The sequence below is a fragment of the Talpa europaea genome (assembly GCF_964194135.1).
Source record: "Talpa europaea genome assembly, chromosome: 2".
In the NCBI taxonomy this organism is placed as follows: Eukaryota; Metazoa; Chordata; class Mammalia; order Eulipotyphla; family Talpidae; genus Talpa; species Talpa europaea.
This window is the reverse complement of record NC_140068.1, coordinates 33,843,407-33,851,732: the sequence shown is the minus strand read 5'-3', so window position 1 is coordinate 33,851,732 and position 8,326 is coordinate 33,843,407.

Below are 8,326 nucleotides of genomic sequence, written 5' to 3'. Positions count from 1 at the left end.
ACTACAATGATAATAATAGCTCATTGAGCAATTACTTCATTTCAAGCCTTGTTCTGAATTATTTACTTACTATTTTTTTTATTTAATCTTGCCCAAAAGGCTGTAAATTAGTTTTATTATTACACAGTAAGTGGCCGAACTGAATGATAACCAGGAAGGCAGATGCCACCCACCCTCTGCCTGCCTCTTAAGATTTTGCATGTTGGGCCTCCCTGGTGGTGCAAGAGGTTACAGCACAGCACTACGAAGCAATCCCAACCTCCACAGCATGAGTTCGATCCCCAGCCAGCCAGGGAGCAACCCACATGGCACAGCAGACCTCTCCTGTTGCGCCCGCTGCTCCCCTTAGCAGTGTGTTTCAGTCAGTCTATCTGTTCTGTTCCCCTGCCAATCTCTGGTGAATCCTCTCACCACCCATACTTCTGGCCTTACCCCAGCTCTTGTATGCATAAATAAACCCTTTAAAAAAAATAAACAAAAAACAGAAAAAAAAAGATTTTCCATGCTGATTCCTCCATCAATCTACTACATTTTGATATCACAGGAAAAATAGTAATTGTAGCTGTGTTAGAGTATATTAGTTAATATATTTGTATGTAACTAGGAATAAAGATACTTGGGTGGGTGACCACCTTTTGCCATTGACACTCCCTCCTTTCTTTACATATGTTTTTCACAGCCATCTTTGATTAGTTTTCTTATCTGCACTTTAAAAAAATGTAATATGCTTTTAATGTGCTAATGGTCTAGGGTTTTAGAACTTCACTAACTAAACATAATTATTCACAAGTCTTAATTTTCAGAGTTCAAAATTAAATATATGTCTTTCCTGTTTTTTCCACCCCTTTCTGACAAATCTCAAGTAATCACAATTGCAATCTGAATTGCAGCCTTTATTAGGTCTTTTTATTCTTTTCAAATGCTCCTGACATGTCTCAATGTGATTTTATCTAATTTCATAGCAGATACCATGTCTTCTTTGTTAGTGTCTTCTGAAGTAAGATACAACCACAATAAACCAGATCCTCAGTAGAAACATTACTGAACTGTGTTACCCTTTGACGACTTTAGTAGGATTTTGAAGGACAAAGGATTATTCAACCAGGGATTTCCACAGGGCTTCTAATGTATTCAGAGTTACTCATAAATTAAGAGTGTAAATGCCAAAACAATAATGTTGCTGAACTCTTCGAGGTAGTTATAGATTCCTCAAAGGAAGCATGAGATAGTCTTGATCAACTGATTCCTTGCTACAGCAAAATATATGTACATATGTGTGTGTATATATATACACACATATAGTACTTTTGTGACTATTTCAGTTTTAAATATTTTATTAGATCATCACTTCGCATGTCTTCATTTTCCAATTGAGACAGGTGTTTAGAAGATACAGAATTTGATTATAGACTCTATAATTCTTATTCATAGATACTCTTTCATGGTGTTCAGTGCATTTATCCTATTTACGATATAGGATGTATCTTGCGCTGATTTGTTTGATGTCTGAGGAAAGAGAGATCTTTATGCTTTTCATTCTGGGCATTTCCTACCAAGCTTTTTCTCAGAATTTTGATGCACTTTATTCACTTTATTTAGTGCCATCCCTTAGAACGAGGTAATTCCCAGGTATAGTTTTCAAATATGCTATGTGCGTTCAGTTGCACTTCTCCAACACATTAGTTGTTCTTGGGCTTTCTGTTGTTTGCTTTCAGGCACTCATCACAACAGAAGTGGTACAGCTCCTCTTGAGATGCAGCAGCCACGGCTTCGGGCTAAAATGTGACAAATGTGTGTTGGCTGCCTGTCATCTAAGCCCTCATTTACAGCTAGTGGCAGACACCAATGCTTCCAACTTCCCTCCTACATTCATATGAAATGTCAATGCCCAAAATTTAAATAATGAAGTTTTTAAAACCCAGAATTTGGTTACTAGAGAGGCTGCTCCTTTACCATCTTCACAGAAATTCATTGGTGAATTATAGGTATTCTGTGCAACAGAAGTAAAGTCCTGTATCAAACAGTATGTAAGCCACACAAGTTCATTCACTGCCACCATCAGGTATGCTTTTGAAAGGTTTAATGTCTTCTTCATCTCTCCTAGACCCAGCTTTCTCATAAAAATGACTAGGACTTTTCACCAAACAATTTCAGTCACGTCCAATGATTTGCTTATTGGATTCTGAAACTGTTCAATATTCAACTTGTAATATTTTGTACTCATTAAATAATATTTTGTATTACATATATAATAGCTTTTGGCCTTTTGGCTATGATCAAGTGTAAACAGTATTATATATAAGTAAACAGGAATCTTACTGTGGAAACTTTCCAGTGAGAATGGGAATATGAACCTAAGAATTGATTTCTTCTTCTTTAGTATTCTGTACATTACATGAATCTGGAAATATACAAAACCTTTTGTTTAAGTGAAATTTAGATCATTGGAAAATTTTAGAGAATTCATAAATACCCAGAATCAATGAGAGAATGGGGGAAAAATCTCATAAATTTCATGAGAATATGAACTGTTTTAGCCTTTCCTGGAGGCATTCTGTTCTTATCTTTTAAAATTTTTGAATGTGAGTACATTTGAATCAGGAATTCCACTTCAAGAAATCTAGACTGTGAATATTATCACTCAAGCAAATTAAAAATATATTATAGCACTTCATAATATAATAACAGCCCTAATTTTATTATCAATAAAAATCAAGCCAATCTGAACATTCACCAGTATGAGACTAGTTAAATCATAGTATATTCATTTCACAGACTGAAACTATGCTTTAGTAAGTAAAGTAGACCTATATGCACTAAAGAAAAAGGAAGTTCAAACAATACTCTTTGGGGAGAGACAATCAGGAAACACAAATAAACTGACAACAAACAAAAATATACCACAAAATTTCAACATAATATATAGAAAAGTCCAGTCTGATAGCACAAATATACCATATATGCTTGGTGGGTCTATGAGTTTCATATCAAGTGAGGAAGGGAAAAGGTGTCACTTTCACTCTGACTAACACTGCAGAAGGTACTATTTAATTAACAGCTTATCTGAATGTTTATGAGGTACTAGATATTGTGCTAGGTGATGATTTCATTATAATGTTTTCAAAAACGGTGTCCCTTTAGTCATTTAATAATTTTATTTTTTAATTACGTTTTCTGACCATAAATAACATCATGGTTTAACAAAGACCATGTGACTTTAGGGGTGCTGAAATTTGTTTATATATAGGTCACTCAAGCAAGATGGTAAGATTATATTCTAGACAAGTCACTGCTGCAGGCATGTAGAATTCATTAATTTTATCATGAAATACTATGTAAAATCTTTAGAAGAAATTCTTATATTAATGTACACGGTGCAAATTTTACATATGGATGCACATCAAGCTTTTATGAATTACTGCAGTTTTGGCTTTCTACCTAGTTCATAACAACAAAGGCACTGAATGCCTGAAAACTTTCATAACAACAAAGGCACTGAATGCCTGAAAAGTTACTTTACACTTCTGCTGAGCATTACATGGAAACATAGTATCTCCAGTTGAACATAATTTTAGATATTACCTTGTCCTTGTCCCTAATTGTGGAAGAAAGTCATATACTGTAGTAATAACAGCATAACAATTTGGAACAGACAGATAAGATTCATTGTCTTTCTCAACCACTTAGTAATGTATAATTGGTAATTGTTTAAAATCACTGCTTCATTTTCCACACCAGTAAATAGATACTAAATATGTTACCTTATATAGTAGTGTAACAACTTGTTAAATTAGTATATGGAAAGTCTTCATTAGTAATTGACACATAGGAATAATGATATCTTCTGGTACCATTATTGATAACAGAATTTAGAATGTGTGATTCTTAGAGGGATACAAATTCTTTACAAGATCTATTAAAATATTTTGTAATATTTTCCCACTTGTTAACTACTGATAGTTTTTAATTGCTGCTAGGACAAATTGCTATAAACTTAGTGGTTTAAAGAGTAACACAAATTTATTAGGTTATCATTCTAAAGTTCAGAAATCTAAAATGGGTCTTCAATGCTATATGCCTTTTTAAGCATTTGGAGAAAACGTATTCCTTGCCTTTCCTAACTTCTATAAAAAGTGCATACATTCCTTGGTTTGTGACCCTTTTCTCCATCTCCAAAGTCAGCAGTGGCTGATCAAATCATTTTTACATTATTACAGTCAAATTGCCCTCTTCCTACTTCTAATAAGGACCCTTGTGATTACACTGGAACCACTTGGGTAATCCACATAATTTCCTCATCTCAAGATCCTTAATTCAGCTACATCTTCAAAATCCTTTTTACAATGTGCAGTGACATTCACAGGTCCTAGAGGTTGCATGTTAACCCTGTGGGGCAGCTATTCAGTACACTACAACTAGTAAATAAATTTGGGGAAGTCTGAATAAATTCTTAAAATTTTTGTTTCCAAAGCCATGAATTTTGTAACAGGATACACCACCAAAAATGTGGAGTTATTCATCTGTTATTACGGAGGCAGTGTGTTAGCTGTAAAGGACATATGGTAACAGAACATGTTATTTCAGTGTCCTTAAGGAAATCTAGGAAACAAACAAATATCTATAGTACATTGTGCTGTGATAGTCAGCAAAATACATTTGGTCAAGGGAAGATTCAAATAAATGACGCTTGGATGACTAAAGTAGAGCCTCCACCAGATAAAGTAGGTAGAAAGAATAAGGTCACAGAGCTAAAGAAAAGGAAGTTGCATATACAAAGGTTGAAAAGATTTAAGAGTGTTAAAGATTTAAGAGTGTTTTAAAGATAATTTAAGAGTGTTCAGAGAAAAACAGTAGTTCCACTTGGCTGGAGCAGAAGGTTCCGTTTAAGAAGTGGTGAGAGATGAAGCTTGAAATCAGTTGAGTGAATGAAATTTGGATTTTTGTCTTGGGTTTCATTATAATTATTCCATAAGATGGTCAAGTTTTGCATGTACGTGTCAGCAATTACTTAATATTCATTTATGTATCAGATGCTTCCTTAAAAGAGTTCGTAATTTCTTGCTTAACACTACACATCTTCTGAGACTGTGAAGAAATCCTGTTATTTCACAGAACATAGGGTTGAAAGCAACCTTAAAACCATCTTTTCAAGTATACCCTCATGTGTGTTCCATAAAATGCTGGGAGATAGATCTAGGAGATAAAGAGATAGCTCTCAGAAAGATTTCACAGTCAAAAATATTTATAAACCATTGTATATTACATACCCTCTCTTAAGAATGAAAAGCATGAATGTATTAGCATATTAACCTGATAATTTATGCAAAAATAAATACTTTCAGTCAGTATTTTGTTGATTTAATAACTGCAAGATTACTTTTATCTACTTTTTTCTTTCACAGAAAATCTGTGGAAGAGAGCCCATCAAACAACAATTTGAAAAAATGACTCTAATGCAATGCTTCTCAAAGGCTGTTACTGCACCAATTTACTGGAGCAAAATTTATGGAAATACTATTTTTTTTGCATGTGGCAGTCCAAGTTTCCTAAAACCATTTGCTGAAGAGACTAATTTTTCTCCATTACATTTAGTACATTTGTCATAACTTAACTATCCATATAAGTGTGGGCTGATTTCCTGATTCTCGATTCTATTTCATTGATACGTGTCTATTTTTATTATAATACAATACTGTTTTTATTAGTATAGTCTTATAATAAAGTTTAACTCTGGAAGTGTGGGAAGTGTGATAGCTCCATTCTTCTTCTTTGTGGATTATCTTGGCTATATGGACCTTTTTTGGTTTCATACAAATTTCAGTCATGTTTACTCTATTTCCTTAAAAATGTCATTGAAGTTTTTTTTTTTTTTTTTTATTTATTTATTTATTTTTTATTTATTTATTTATTTTTTTTTTTTTATAAATTTTATTGTTATATTCCCCATACAATTGCAGCCCCCCATTCTGACCCCAATCCCTCCCCTCCCGCCCCCGCCCCCCTAAAAGTGTCTCTGGTTCATAGTTTTTTGTTGATTTTGATTTTCACTTTCTTATAGTTATTCATTTTCCTGGTCCATTATTTAAGTTTTCTAGATTCCTGCTATGAGTGAGACCATCCGGTATTTTTCTTTTTCTTTTTGGCTTATTTCGCTGAGCATGATCCCTTCCAGCGCCATCCATGTTGCAGCAAATTGCATGTGTTTATCTTTTTTGAATGCTGAGTAATATTCCATGGTATATATGTACCACATCTTCTTGATCCAGTCATCTATTTTTGGGCATTTGGGTTGTTTCCAAAGCTTAGCTATTGTAAACAGTGCTGCTATAAACATAGGGGTGCAGGTGTTCTTTGGAATTGATGTTTCTGTGTCCTTTGGGTACATACCTAGGAGTGGAATTGCTGGGTCATATGGAAGCTCTATGTTTAGTAGGTCCAGAAATCTCCACACAGCTTTCCACAGTGGTTGGACCAGTTTGCACTCCCACCAACAGTGCAGAAGAGTTCCTTTTTCTCCACACCCTCGCCAACATTTGTTGTTGCTAGTTTTTTTAATATGTGCCATTCTCACTGGTGTAAGATGGTATCTCATGGTAGTTTTGATTTGCATTTCCCTGATGACAAGTGATGTTGAACATTTTTTCATATGCCTGTTGGCCATTTGCATTTCCTCTTCAGAGAAGTTTCTTTTAAGCTCTTCTGCCCATTTTTTGACTGGATTATTTTCTTTGTTGTTGTTGAGTCTCATCAGCTCTTTGCAGATTTTTGTGATCAGTCCTTTATCATTAGTGTTGGGTGCAAAAATGTTCTCCCAGTTGGTGGGGTTTCTCTTTGTTTTTGTTATTGTCTCTTTTGCTGTACAAAAGCTCTTTAATTTGATATAGTCCCAGCTGTTTATCTTTGCCTTCACTATCACTGCTTTGGGTGATGTGTCTGTAAAGATGTCTTTGATGTGCAAATCACGTAGTGTTTTGCCTATATTTCCTTCTATATATTTTATGGTTTCAGGTCTTATGTCTAGTTCTTTAATCCATTTTGAGTTGATTTTTGTGTATGGTGTGAGGTGGTGGTCAAGCTTCATTCTTTTGCATGTAGCGACCCAGTTTTCCCAGCACCATTTATTGAACAAACTTTCTTTGCTCCAATGCATAGTCTTTGCTCCTTTGTCAAAGATTAGTTGACCATAAATCTGTGGGTTTATTTCTGGATTTTCTATTCGATTCCATTGGTCTGTATGTCTGTTCTTGTTCCAATACCATGCAGTTTTGATGATTATGGCTTTGTAGTATAGTTTGAAGTCTGGGAGTCTGATGCCTCCATTCCCTTCTTTTTTTTTCAGGAGAGCTTTGGCTATTCGGGGTTTTTTGTGATTCCATATGAATTTCATCAATAATTGTTCTATTTCTTTGAAGAATGACATTGAAATTTTGATTGGAATAGCATTGAATCTGTATATTGCTTTTGGAAGGATGGCCATTTTAATAATGTTTATTCTTCCAATCCATGAGCAGGGGATGTCTCTCCATTTCTTTGTGTCTTCTTCTATTTCTTTTAACAGTGTTTTATAGTTTTCTTTGTATAGGTCCTTTACCTCTTTTGTTAGATTTATTCCCAAATATTTGATTTTTTTTGTTTCAATAACAAAAGGGATGGTCTTTTTGATTTCTTCTTCTTCAGATTTATTGTTTGTGTATAGGAAGGCTACTGACTTTTGCGTGTTGATTTTGTATCCTGCCACTTTACTGAACTGATTGATGAGTTGAATTAGCTTTTCTGTGGAGTTTTTGGGGTTCTCTATGTATAATATCATATCGTCTGCAAATAGTGATAGTTTGACTTCTTCTTTTCCTATTTGGATTCCTTGGATGTCTTTCTCTTGTCTTATTGCCCTGGCTAGGACTTCCAGTATTATATTGAAAAGCAATGGTGAGAGTGGACATCCTTGTCTTGTTCCAGATCTTAATGGAATTGCTTTCAGCTTTTCACCATTGAGAATGATACTGGCTGTTGGCTTGTCATAGATGGCCTTTATGATGTTGAGGTATGTTCCTTGTATCCCAAGAACTTCAAGGGCTTTTATCATGAATGGGTGTTGTACTTTGTCGAAAGCTTTCTCAGCATCTATTGATATTATCATATAGTTTTTATATTTCTTTTTATTGATGTGTTGGATAACGTTGATTGATTTTCGGATGTTAAACCATCCTTGTGCCCCTGGAATGAATCCAACTTGGTCGTGGTGAATTATCTTATGGATACATTGTTGGATTCTGATAGCTAAAATTTTATTGAGGATTTTTGCATCAGTGTTCATTAGGGAGATTGG